Here is a 13,634-nt window from a genome sequence, read left to right as displayed (position 1 = left end):
TCTTCTGCCCCCATTATGACCGACTTCTGGGCTGCTTAAAAAAAACTGGCAAATAACTGAATTTCGAAAAGGAGGCGACGTCATCTGACACGGCGGAAAAAATACTTCAGGATCGGTAGGTGCGACCCGTTTCGGGCGGTGGTGAATTTCGTCCCCATCCTCTCTTATCATTGTAGAGATTTCATCCTTAAGCACGAAGGCTGCTCCTCCCCCTGACTATTTTGCCTATATTTCCTGTAGACATTATAGTCTCGTGCCTTTACTTCCCAGTCCTGACCGTGTTGCAGCCATGTCTCAGTAATGGCTACCATGTCATACCCTCCAAGTTGAATTTGCACCTGCAGTTCATTCAACTTCTTCCTTATACTCTGTAAGTTTGTATAAAGATGCTTATTTGGGCCACACACCCTAACCTGTCCTTCAGCTCTAATATTTTACTCACAGGTTTCTTATTTCTCTCTCCTGATTTAATCACTTTACATCTTTTTGTTTTCCCTTTACCTGTACTGACTAAAGCACAATTTCTCACGGGTACTCTACTCTCTTCCCTTTCATTTGTTTTTGAACGAGTATTTTTACCACATTTTCCACCTGAGTCCTCCTCCCTATCATTTACTAGTTTAAATTCCGTGTGACTGCCCTATTTATCCTTTCCGTTCGAACCCTGGTCCCAGCTTGATTCAGGTGGAGCCCATCTCAACGGTACAGTTCCTTCTGGGGAAGTCCCAGCAGATTGGAAACCCGCAAATGTAACGCCCCTATTTAAAAAAAGGAGACAGACAGAAAGCAGGAAACTATAGACCAGTTAGCCTAACATCTGACATTGGGAAAATGCTGGAGTCCATTATTAAGGAAGCAATAGCAGGACATTTGGAAAAGCATAATTCAATCAAGCAAAGTCAGCATGGTTTTACAAAAGGGAAATCATGTTTGACAAATTTGTTGGAGTTCTTTGAAGATGTAACGAGCAGGGTGGATAAGGAGGAACCAGTGGATGTGGTGTATTTGGATTTCCAGAAAGCATTCGATAAGGTGCCACATAAAAGGTTACTGCACAAGATAAAAGTTCACAGGGTTAGGGGTAATATATTAGCATGGATAGAGGATTGGCTAACTAACAGAAAACAGAAAGTCGGGATAAATGAGTTATTTTCCAGTTGGCAAACAGTGATTATTGGGGTGCCTCAGGGAACGGAGCTGGGTCCTCAACTATTTACAATCTATATTAATGACTTGGATGAAGGGACCGAGTGTAATGTAACCAAGCTTGCTGATGATACAAAGATGGGTGAAAAAACAAATTCTGAAGATGATTCAAAAAATCTGCAAAGGGATATAGACAGGCTAAGTGAGTGGACAAAAATTTGGCAGATGGAGTATAATGTGGGAAAATGTGAGGTTATCCACTTTGGCAGAAAAAATTGTAAGGGATTCTCAGGGAGTGTTGTTGTGCCTTGGGTGTCTCTCTCTGGGCTTCTGCCCTCACAGCTTATGTCTGGCCTGTGAGGTACCCTGAGTGCTGCAAGAGCACCCCTGGAGAGACTGTGTCCACAGCTTATGAAGGGGGTTTTGAGACTCGTGCGTCCCCACAGCTTATGCCTAGCCTGTGAGGCACCTGTGCATGTCAAACACTCCTAACCCTTTCTTCCCTAGCCTGTGACGCACAGTTGAGCATTTTCAAGGCGCTCCTGGCTTCCCTTACACTGTTCTGACATAAGACTCACGATCAGGAGATGTAATACAATAGAACTGAGACAAGGTGATTCCAAGAGGAACTTAGGCTTCCAATATATTTGACAAGGTGTATCTCAACAAACAGCAATACACCAACAAAACAATCCCCCTAAATCCCACTAAACGGACACAACGAAAATCTTTACACAAGTTTAGCAGTACAATGCCCAACCTCCCACCTTTCCTGGCCTAACTGAGTTGGGAGTTCTGGGGACCAGAGGTTATACTCACTACTGTGCCTTCTGCAGTCTGGTGGTTTGTTTCTTCTATCTTCGGTGTCTTCGGACACTGGTTTTCCTTCAGTGTCAAGAGGCTTGCTGGTTGTTGGATCACGAAGGCAGGGAACCACACACAATGCGTCAGAAACCCCTTTTTAAAGGCAGATTATCCAGTCCGCCTCTCCTGCTGAAATCGATCCTTCCCATTGGTGGGCTTTGTGATTTTGAAAAATGCAGCAGTTTTAGATTATTGCGGGTTTTTTCCACTGATGTTAACCTACTCAAGGTTTGAGTGGGTGTTGATTGCGTTGGCCTTCTGTAGCCATTGTGTAGGCCCTTGGGTTGTTTTGGGTTCCCTAGTTTTCTGAAGGTCTGCATAATTTCCTTCCATAGTGTAAACATGGGGAAGACAATAGCCCGATAATGGCGATGAGTCAGTCCCACAGTTTTCGAGCAAGTGCTCTCCCATTGGCTTGAAAGCCCCATGCTTCGGGCTGACTCTGTCCCACCATTGGCCCTCCGGTGTCCTCCCCCGTCCAATCACTGCTCTGCCAAGGTCAAACCGTCTCGGTTTCAATTCACAGCACAGACCGATCCCACAGCCCTTTTCCTTCTGGGTAAAATGAGGGTTTTTTCGTCCTCCCCTACAAATAGAAAAGTAAATTATATTTTAAATGGAGAAATATTTCAAAGTGCTGCAGTACAGAGGGACCTGGGCGTCCATGTGCATGAAACTCTTTTTGGAGTTCACCTGCAAAAACATAAAACATGTATCCGTGCCACCCGACCTGGATGACACACACAAGACATTTACAAGGCCCCTTTTTTATTTATTTTTTTGTGTTTTTTTTTTGGGGCACTAAAATCAAATTTTTCCTTTTTCCAGTGCCCCCTATAAAAGGAGAGGGGGACACTAAAAGCACCGGCAATTAAAACAAATTAAACTTTAAAACGTAAAATCAAATTAAAATTTCCATGTGCATGAAACACAAAAAGTTGTATGCAGGTGCAGCAAATAATCAGGAAGGCAAATGGAATGTTGGCCTTTATTGCAAGGGGGATAGAGTATAAAAGCAGAGAAGTCCTGCTACAACTGTACAGGGTATTGGTGAGGCCACACCTGGACGACTGCATACAGTTTTGGTCTCCGTATTTAAGGAAGAATATACTTGCATTAGAGAAGGTTCACTAGGTTGATTCCGGAGATGAGGGGTTTGACTTGTGAAGATAGGTTGAGGAGGTTGGGCGTGTACACATTGGAGTTCAAAAGAATGAGAGGTGATCTTATCGAAACATGTAAGATAATGAGGGCACTCGACAAGGTGGATGCAGAGAAGATATTTCCACTCATAGAGGAAACTAAAACTAGGGGACATAGCCTCAGAATAAGGGGCCGCCCATTTAAAACTGAGATGAGGAGAAATTTCTTCTCTCAGAGAGTTGTAAATCTGTAGAATTCTTTGCCCCAGAGAGCTGTGGAGGCTGGGTCATTGAATATATTTAAGACGGAGATAGACAGATTTTTGAGCGATAAGGGAATAAAGGGTTATGGGGAGCAGGCAGGGAAGTGGAGCTGAGTCCATGATCAGATCAGCCATGATCTTATTAAATGGCGGAACAGGCTTGAGGGGCCAAATGGCCTACTCCTACTCCTATTTCTTATGTTCCTGTCCCAATACTGATGCCAGTGTTCCATGAATTGGAATTCCTCTTTCGCACACCACTCCTTCAGCCATGTGTTCACCTCTCTAATCAGCTTATCACTATTCCAATTAGCACATGGCTCAGGTAATGATCTAGAGATTATAACCATTGAGGTTCTATTTTTTTAAATTTAGCTCCTAGTTCCTTGTACTCTGCAAACAGGACCTCTTGCCTACTCTTCTCTATGTTGTTGGTCTCAACATGGACCACACTGACTGGATCCTCTCCCTCTCTCTCTAATATCCTATCAAGCCAGTTCAAGATGTCTCTTACCCTGGCACCAGGTGGGACTCTTGATCTTGCTTACAAAGAATGCTCTCTGTCCCCCTAATTATTGACTCCCCTATAACCACCACATTACACTTCCCCTCCTTTTTCTCCCCCCTTTTGACAGCCTCCAGCTCCAAGGTACCATGGTCTGCATTCTGGCTGTTCATCCAACAGTCTTTATCCTTATCCTCACAGGTAGCAAGTACATTGCACCTGTTGAATAGAATCAGTTTCTGCAAATCCTCGTTCTCTATCTCGTCTGGGTTCCACTTACTCTGCACACTATTGATCACACCAACCCCTCGTTCTGAAACTGCACCTCTCTACAAGATGTGACCGAGATCTGGAGAAAACTACTTAGAATATACAGCACAGAAACAACTGGTCTGTGCCAGTGTATATCCAGATACTGCTCCCACTTCCTTATGTGTCAGAGTGTCTCCAACTCGCACTCCAGTTCAATGACTCTGAGCCAGAGAGATTCGAGATGGAGACATCTCCTGCAGATGTGCTCGCTTGGGACAGTCTTGCTGTCCACAAACTCCCGCATACTGCAGTCCAGACACACAACCAGCCTACCATATTGTAGTCTCGATTATTTATATTATTTATATCTACTTTCTAGTTTGTTGGGTTTTTTTCTACACACTAACTTGCACTAAGCATTAAAACATTGGAAAAATGTAAATGCCTCTATTTATTAGACTACTATCTAAACTTACCAGAAATAAACTTAAGACTTGTCCCTGAACTGATCAGGAGGAAAAAACACTCCCCAGCTGCTCACCAGTCAGCTCCTTCCCTTGTGCTGACGTCACTTTCGATGTTTTTTTTTTACCTCTCTGCCTGATACTCACGTTCCCTCACCTCCAGGCTCTCCGATTCTGCAACTAATTGTTCATATGCTAAAAATACTCAATACTCATCCTTGATCTTGATCTTAGTTTGCTCGGATTCTGCTGCTGCTCCTCCCTCTCTGCACTGATTCTGACATCACTCTGACATCATTCTTTCAATTTCTGCCTATGTTTGAGTTGGTCTCAGTTTCCGCTGCTTCTGGTCTGGGGCCTCCTCTGCCGCCGGGCTTTACATCCCAGTCTGCTCTTACTCCGCTCCCATTCCTTCTGGTCCATTCTGTACACCTGAAGGATCCCACTGTATCACCCCACTCACAGATTCGCCCAAGTTAGCGGCCACCCAAAACCTCAACTGACTAATGCATTGATCGAATCATGATCTATTTTTCTCCGGCATGCTGGTCCACCTCATCCATACTGTGCAGCCATTTCATCACTCTTCATTCGTTTTCATTTCCCATCTTACCAATTCATACCTGCCTCTCGTATTTTTCTTGCTCCACCACCTACTCAGTCTATAACCAGTGTAATGCTCTTTCCTTTGCAACTGCTCCCATTACCTTCCTAAACTTTCTTTCCTGCATCACTAACTCTGCCTCTTCCTCAGGATTCCACTTTCCTGGATGTACAGTAGAACGGGGTGATTTTCTTACGATTTGTTACGATGCTGTGAAGCCTATTGCTGTTATGTGAGGTGTTATTGTACACAGATGTATTGTGTCTTCTGCCAGCTGTTCCTACGATCATGTGGCAGGATGAGGTGGGGGTGAAGCAGTAATTATGCAAAATGCCCTCGGGTGCATCTTATAGCACGCCAACAGGCCTGTTGAATGTTTTTAACTGCTGTGATGCTGGGACATAAGAACGTCTATAGAAAATTCATCGTAGCTAGCTCAACTTTATAGAAATTAGGTGGTTTGGCTGTAGACGTAAATGCCTTGCTACAACCTGATGGCTTAGTTTTTAATCATCTGCTCTGATGTGTGTTCTGTTTATGCCACACATCATGGTGTTTGTGATTTTTAAAATGCGCATTCCTCTTTGTTGTCTGTTTCTGATTTATCTGGGGTCCTATGCTGCCTACAGCTGGGATGGTTGCAGGGCCGGAAGCATTGGTACTTAGGTGCTCAGTGGTTAGAGTCATTGCTGGATCAACGAAAGAAAGAACTTGCATTTATGTAGTGCTTTGCATGACCTTGGTTTGGAGTACAAGGGTGAGGAAGTCTTGCTACAATTGTACAGGGTCTTGGTGAGACCACACCTGAAGTACTGCACACAGTTTTGGTCTCCTTATCTAAGAAAGGATATATTTGCTGGAGAGGTGCTGCAACAAAGGTTCACTAGACTGATTGCTGAGATGAGAAGGCTGTCCTATGAGGAGAGATTGAGTAGAATGGGTCTATACTATCTGGAGTTTAGAAGAATGAGAGGTGATCTCATTTGAAACATATAATATTCTGAGGGGTATTGACAGAGAGGTTGTTACCCCTGGTTGGAGAGTCTAAAACTAGGGGGTCATAGTCTCAGGATAAGGGATCGGCCATTTAAGACTGAGATGAGGTGGAATTTCTTCATTCAGAGGGTTGTGAATCTTTTTAATTCTCTACCGAAAGGACTGTGGATGCTGAATTGTTGAGTATAATCAAGACAGAGATTGATTTTTGGACATGGGGAATCAAAGGATATGGAGATCGGGCTGGAATGTGGAGTTGAGGTCGAAGATCAGTCATGATCTTATTGAATGGCGGAGCAGGCTTGAGGGGCCATATGGCCTTCTCCTGCTCCTAATTCTTATGTTCTCTCAGGACGTCCCAGAGCGCTTCAAAATCAATGAAATATTTTTGAAGTGCAGCTACTGTTTAATGTGGGTAAACCTGGTGCTAATTTGTGCACAAGTTGCTGCAAACAGCAGCGAGATAAATAACCAGATAATTTGTTTCAGCGATGTTGGTTGAAAGATAAATATTGGCCAGGACTTTGGGAAAACTCCTTTGCTCTTCTTTGAACTAGTGCAGTGGAATCTTTTACGTCCATCCAAGAGGGCAATCAGTGCCTCGGTTTAACGTCTCATCCGAAAGATGGTACCTCTGACAATGCAACTCTCCCTCAGTGCTGCACTGACAATGCCAGCCTGGTTTATGTGCTCAGGTCTCTGGAGTGGGACTTGAACCCACAACCTTCTGACTCAGAGGTGAGATCAATTTGTGACAATGCCCTGTTGTTCCCACTAATAGCATTGGTTGAGTTCTATAGCACAAGAGTAGAAGGGGAATCGGGAAAGCTAAATAAAGGGCATCGAAAGAAGAAAGGCAGAACAGAAGAGAGGCATCCACATACAGGGCAAGGGCAGGCTAATATAAAATGGAGAGCAGGCGCTAAAAATTAAACAATCGCCAGCCACCAGGCTCAGTGAGAGAGGATTGGATCTGCAGAAAAAAGTTCCAAAATATTCCCAGCTGTATAGCAGACAAGAGCCATAAACAATTGAGTGTACATCACTAGGGTGAATCCCACAGGAATGGTATTTATTATAAAAACAACAGCTGTAGCTCAGTGGGTATCATTCTTCCCTTTGAGTCCAAAGATTGTGGATTCAAGCCCAACTCCAGACACTTAAGCATAAAAATCTGGGCTAACACTCCATTGCAATACTGAGGGCGTGCTGGACTGTCGGAGGTGCGCTTTTTGGATGAGACATTAAACTGAGGCCCCGTTTTCCCTCGAAGGTGGGCATAAAAGATCCCATGTAACTATTTTGAAGAAGAGCAGGGGAATTATCCCCCGTGTCCTGGCCAATATTTATCACTCAATCAACATCACTAAAAACAGGTTAGCTGATCATTATCACACTTGTGGGAGCAGGCTGTGTGCAAATTGGCTGCCATTACAACAGTGACTATAAATCTTTCTTTTCTTTCAATAATTCATTAATACCAATGAGCAGTGTAATGTCTGTAAGCTTGTAATGTTTGTAGCTCCACACTGTGGATGTGGACATATTGTGTACTGCAACTGCAGGGTTACTAATAAACAGAACTAGGCAGATTTCCGGAGACTGCCGAGAGAACTGCCTGCCATGTTAGGAAGTTGTGTGTGCTGTACAAATTGTAAAACGTGCCCTCATAAAACAAATGTTAGATCCAAATTCAAGGAAACGACAGTTGTCATTGGATCACAAATTGGCTAATTTTTTGGTTACATATCGAAATACTCATACAACTACAGGTAGAACACCAGCAGAGTTGTTTCTCAAACGACAGCCACGAACCAGATTCTCGTTGTTAAAGCCAAACTTGGCACAGTCCATAGAAGAGACACAATTAAGACAGAAAGAGAATCAGGATAGAGGTAGAGTAAAAGAGAGAACTGTGAAATTAAACCAGAAGGTGAGAGTGAAAAACCATCACCATAAATGATTAAAGTGGTTACCAGGAAGAGTGGTGAAGATATGTGGTCCTCGCACATATTTGGTAAAGATGTTTGATAATAGACAGGTTAGGTTTGTTCATATTGCTCATATTTTACCTACAGACATGGAAGGAGTTGAAGGGGTGAGAATGATTCAATTATTTCTGACTCATCAGATAGTTTTGATATACCAATAGCAAATCCTAAATCCAATGTACTGGAAACAATTCCAGGAGAGAATCAGAATGAAAGTCTGAGTCTAAGTCAGGAAAACAAAGGACCTGAAGTTAGAGTGAGTTCAAATGAAAATCAAGGAAATTCCGTGGAGGAAAACGTTCCTCAGGATGAGCCTCGAATGAGTTTAGATTCGACACCACGTTTGGAAGGTTCTGTTCGAGAGCGAAGGTATCCTCTTCGAAACAGAAAACAAGTGGTAAAGTTACATTTGTAAATATGGAAAAAAAACTAAGTTTATATCCTGTGTTATGTATAAACATGAAGTTTATGTATGATGTTTATTATAATAACTTCTTCATTAAGGAGGGAAAAGTGTAATGTCTGTAAGCTTGTAATGTTTGTAGGATGTGGATGTATTGTGCACTGCAAGTGCAGGGTTAATAATAAACAGAACTAGGCAGATTTCCGGAGACTTCCGAGAGAGCTGCCTGCCATGTTAGGAAGCTGTGTGTGCTATGCTCTGTGAATATATCACAAGCAGCAAGAGAGATAGGTAGAAAACAGTGCTAACCTTGAAAACACAGCAAAGATCAGAAGACCACCACTTCACAAATTGGGCCTGAAATTTCTGCCTTCCTACGTCTGTATGGAGGGTGTACAGACCCGGGGAGGCATCGCAAAAGCCGGTTTTCGGCGCGCAATGCGCATGCGCCGAAGATCGGCTTTTCTGGTCTGTCAAGTTCTGGCTTGACAGATCCAATGCATCTCGGCAGCAAGGTCATTCACATGGGCAAGATTGCATTACCTGCCCATATCTTGCCCAGCGAATGGCGCATATCCTACTTTTACCAGTGTAAGAGTTTTAAAACATATAAAAAACATATAAAGATAACATTTAAAAACATTTTTATGTTAAAAACCCTGCCCACTAAGGTAAGTTTATTTTAAACCCTAATTACAAAACTTTTTTAAAAATCGGAAAAATATTTTTTTCTAACACATTTATTAACTTTAATTTAAATTAATTTTAATTATGTGAAGTGTGTTTTTTTATTTTTTATGTTGTGTTTAGTGTGTTTGGGTTTATTTTTCTCATTAATAGCAATGAGAACTCGTAGATATGGAGTTCCCATTACTAATAATGAGAATACTGTACCTGCTTGGTTGTGTAATCACACGTGCATCCGAACGTCAAGGACGGGAGCGCGTTCCGATGCGCGCGAAGAAAAGGTCTCCCCACCGGAATCGCAGGCACCTCCAGGACCACCAGATAAATTCGTACAAATTCTGAGGTCGGAGGCGTTCGTCCGAAGTAAGCCTCCGACAGGAATTTCAGGCCCAATGTCTTTTCAATGCACCAGCATTTATGACTGGATTACATATAAATATTGTATCTAAGCAGAGATGCAGTTGTGATACTCTTCGCTCACTCATCTGAAAAAAACACAGTCCTACCAACATTCCTGCACTTTGGTGGGAGTCTATATATAAGCTCACAATTTCTCACGCTGCCACCTCATGATCACAATCACACAACAGCAACAACTTGTATTTATATAGCACATTTAACATAGAAAAACATCCAAAAGGCGCTTCACAGGAGCGATTATCAAGCGAAACTTGACACCAGGCCACATAACGAGATATTAGGACAGATGACCAAAAGCTTGCTCAAAGAGGTAGGTTTTAATGAGTGTCTTAAAGGAGCAGAGAGAGATAGAACGGCGGAGAGGTTTAGGGAGGAAATTCCCGAGCTTAGGGCCTAGGCAGCTGAAGGCACGGCCACTGATGGTAGAGCGATTAAAACCGGGGATGCGCAAGAGGCCAGAATTGGAGGAGTGCAGAGATCTCAGAGGGTTGTAGGGCAGGAGGGGGCTACAGAGGTAGGGAGGGGCGAGGCCATGAATTACGGCAGTAATTCCCAACTTCAGTCCAACATTTCTCCTGTTTCTTTCACTGTCCAGCAAAAGAAAATTTTGCGGAGATAGGACTATCCCACCATTCATAGCTAAAGCAAAAGGGCCCTAATGTTAACTAATTTTATGAGTGACTCAAAGTAGAAGTGCCAGCAGTCACAAGATATTGGCCTGGACTTTTTGGTTAGTGGCAAACGAATGCCGCTCGCCGTTCATTACACGTACACTTGCCCACAAACTTTTGGGGCTTCTGCACTGGAACTTACGGTGGTTAGAAATTTAAAACAGCACAGTGCCCTCTATAGGGGATATTCGATCTGTGTGAACATATGTGTCCTTAACCAATCAAATTCAAGAATCCTTACTGAAACACCCCCGGGTGGGTTTAGGTCGCGTGGGAAGTAAAAATGTAAATAATCACAAACCCGAACCCAAACTGTCTGGAACCTGCCTGCTTCCAGTTTTAATGGAGGCGGGACGGGGGCGCGAGGAACCGGCTCTCAGGAGACGGGTCGCTCATTTAAATATTTTAATTAGGCTGCATGCAGCCTGAGAACGACTAAAAAAATGATTAAGAAAGGGAAGATAGATTATGAAAGTAAACTAGCACGAAATATAAAAACAAATAGCAAGAGTTTCTACGGGTCTATAAAAAGGAAAAGAGTGGCTAAAGTAAATGTTGCTCCCCTGGGGAATTAATAATGGAGAACAGGGAAATGGCAGAGACGTTGAACACATATTTTGTATCAGTCTTCACGATAGAAGACACTAAAAATATCCCAATAGTGGATAATCAAGGGGAAATAGGTAGAGAGGAACTTAATACAATCACTATCACTATCACTAGGTAAAATAATGGGACTAAAAGTGGACAAGTCCCCTGGACTTGATGCTTTACATCCTAGGGTGTTAAGAGAAGTGGCTGCAGAGATAGTGGATGCATTGGTTGTAATCTACCAAAATTCTCTGGATTCTGGGGCGGTCCCAGCAGATTGGAAAACCACAAATATAACACCCCTATTTAAAAAGGAGGCAGACAAAAAGCAGAAAACTATAGACCAGTTAGCCTAACATCTGTCATTGGGAAAATGCTGGAGTCCATTATTAAGGAAGCAGTAGCGGGACATTTGGAAAAGCATGATTCAATCAAGCAGAGTCAGCGTGGTTTTATGAAAGGGAAATCACGTTTGACAAATTTACTGGAGTTCTTTGAGGATGTAACGAGCAGGGTTGATAAGGGGGAACCAGTGGATGTGGTGTATTTGGATTTCCAGAAGGTATTCGATAAAGTGCCACATAAAAAATTACTGCACAAGATATAAGCTCAAGGGTTTGGGGTAATATATTAGCATGGATAGAGGATTGGCTAACTAACAGAAAACAGAGAGTCGGGATAAACGGGTCATTTTCCGGTTGGCAAACAGTGACTAGTGGGGTGCCACAGGGATCGGTGCTGGGCCCTCAACTATTTATAATCTATATTAATGACTCGGATGAAGGGACAGACTGTAATGTAGCCAAGTTTGCTGATGATACAAAGATGGGTGGGAAAACAAATTGTGAGGAGGACACAACAAATCTGCAAAGGGATATAGACAGGCTAAGTGAGTGGACAAAAATTTGGCAGATGGAGTATAATGTGGGAAAATGTGAGGTTATCCACTTTGGCAGAAATAATAGAAAAGCAAATTATAATTTAAATAGAGAAAAATTGCAAAGTGCTGCAGTAAAGAGAGACCTGGGGGTCCTTGCGCATGAAACACAAAAAGTTAGTATGCAGGTACAGCAAGTAATTAGGAAGGCAAATGGAATGTTGGCCTTTATTGCAAGAGGGATAGAGTATAAAAGCAGAGGAGTCCTGCTACAACTGTACAGGGTATTGGTAAAGCCACACCTGGAGTACTACGTACAGTTTTGGTCTCCATATTTAAGGAAGGATATACTTGCAGTGGAGGCTGTTCAGAGAAGGTTCACTAGGTTGATTCCGGGGTTGACTTATGAGGGTACGTTGAGTAGGTTGGGCCTATACACATTGGAATTCAGAAGTATGCGAGGTGATCATATTGAAACTTATAAGATAATGAGGGGGCTCAACAAGATGGATGCAGGGAGGATATTTCCACTCATAGGGGAAACTAAAACTAGGGGACATAATCATAGAATAAGGGGCAGCCCATTTAAAACTGAGATGAGAAGAAATTTCTTCTTTCAGAGGGTTGTAAATCTATGGAATTCCCTGGCCCTGAGAGCTGTGGAGGCTGGGTCATTGAATATATTTAAGGCGGAGATAGACAGATTTTTGAGCGATAAGGGAGTAGAGGGTTATGGGGAGCAGGCAGGGAAGTGGAGCTGAGTCCATGATCAGATCAGCCATGATCTTATTAAATGGCGGAGCAGGCTCGAGGGGCCAAATGGCCTGCTCCTGCTCCTATTTCTTAAGTTCTTATCTTATGTTCTTCCAGTGGAGTGGGGAATGCTGGAGGAGAGGCCGGAACCAACAGTTCGATCGGAGCGCGGGGGGGTTCCAAGCCGGGATGGGGGAGGGGAGTGGCAGAGATCCAATCCCCGGGGGGAGGGGTCCAATCCCTGAACAATGTGTTACAGACCAAGGTGCGCCTGTTCCCGTAGGCACAGATTGCTTCTTTTAAACAAGTTTTCTTTTTGGTGCAAGGCAATGCCTCAGACATGTGGCACTGTCACGACTGAAAATATCACATTCAAGATTTGCCCAATTTGACAGTTCTTAGAACTTGGAAATTACAGAGTCAATTTTCTGCTTGCACTTAAAACAGATTGCAACGATTAACAGCAATCATCAGCTTGTAGGGACATTTATATCTAGGACTATTTGCAAAATAACAATGTTGTTTTTAAAACGGCACTGAACAAGAATGAAGAATAAGTTAATGGGAATATAAATTCGAATGAAATTTGAAACAGGGTACTTTTCGAAACAGGCCTTTCAAATGTTTTGACCTTTCACAATGAATACCAGCATGCTTTATGCTTTATAGCCATGCTGATTTAGAAATGAGTTTGTTTTTCAATCAACAATATAGAAAAATAACTTTAAACTCACTGCCCGAAAGGGTGGTAGAGGCAGAAACCCTCATATCATTCACCCTGACGTTCCTCAGGGTTGCACTCCTGACTGTTATGCTGAGACCATGTCCAATTGTGCCTTAAAGTTTATACCCTGCTGGAGTTTCCAGGGTCAGTGGGAGGGTCACCAACTTACCTAAGGTGCATCTCTGGGACCCACCATCTACCACCCTTTGTGTGAATAAGTATTTCCTAACTTCTCTCCTTAATGGTGTGGCTCTGATTTTAACGCCATGTGCCCTTCTCCT

Source organism: Pristiophorus japonicus, chromosome 9 (assembly GCF_044704955.1).
Source record: "Pristiophorus japonicus isolate sPriJap1 chromosome 9, sPriJap1.hap1, whole genome shotgun sequence".
NCBI classification, from domain to species: domain Eukaryota; kingdom Metazoa; phylum Chordata; class Chondrichthyes; family Pristiophoridae; genus Pristiophorus; species Pristiophorus japonicus.
The sequence above is the reverse complement of the archived record's forward strand: the minus strand, read 5'-3'. Positions refer to the sequence as shown.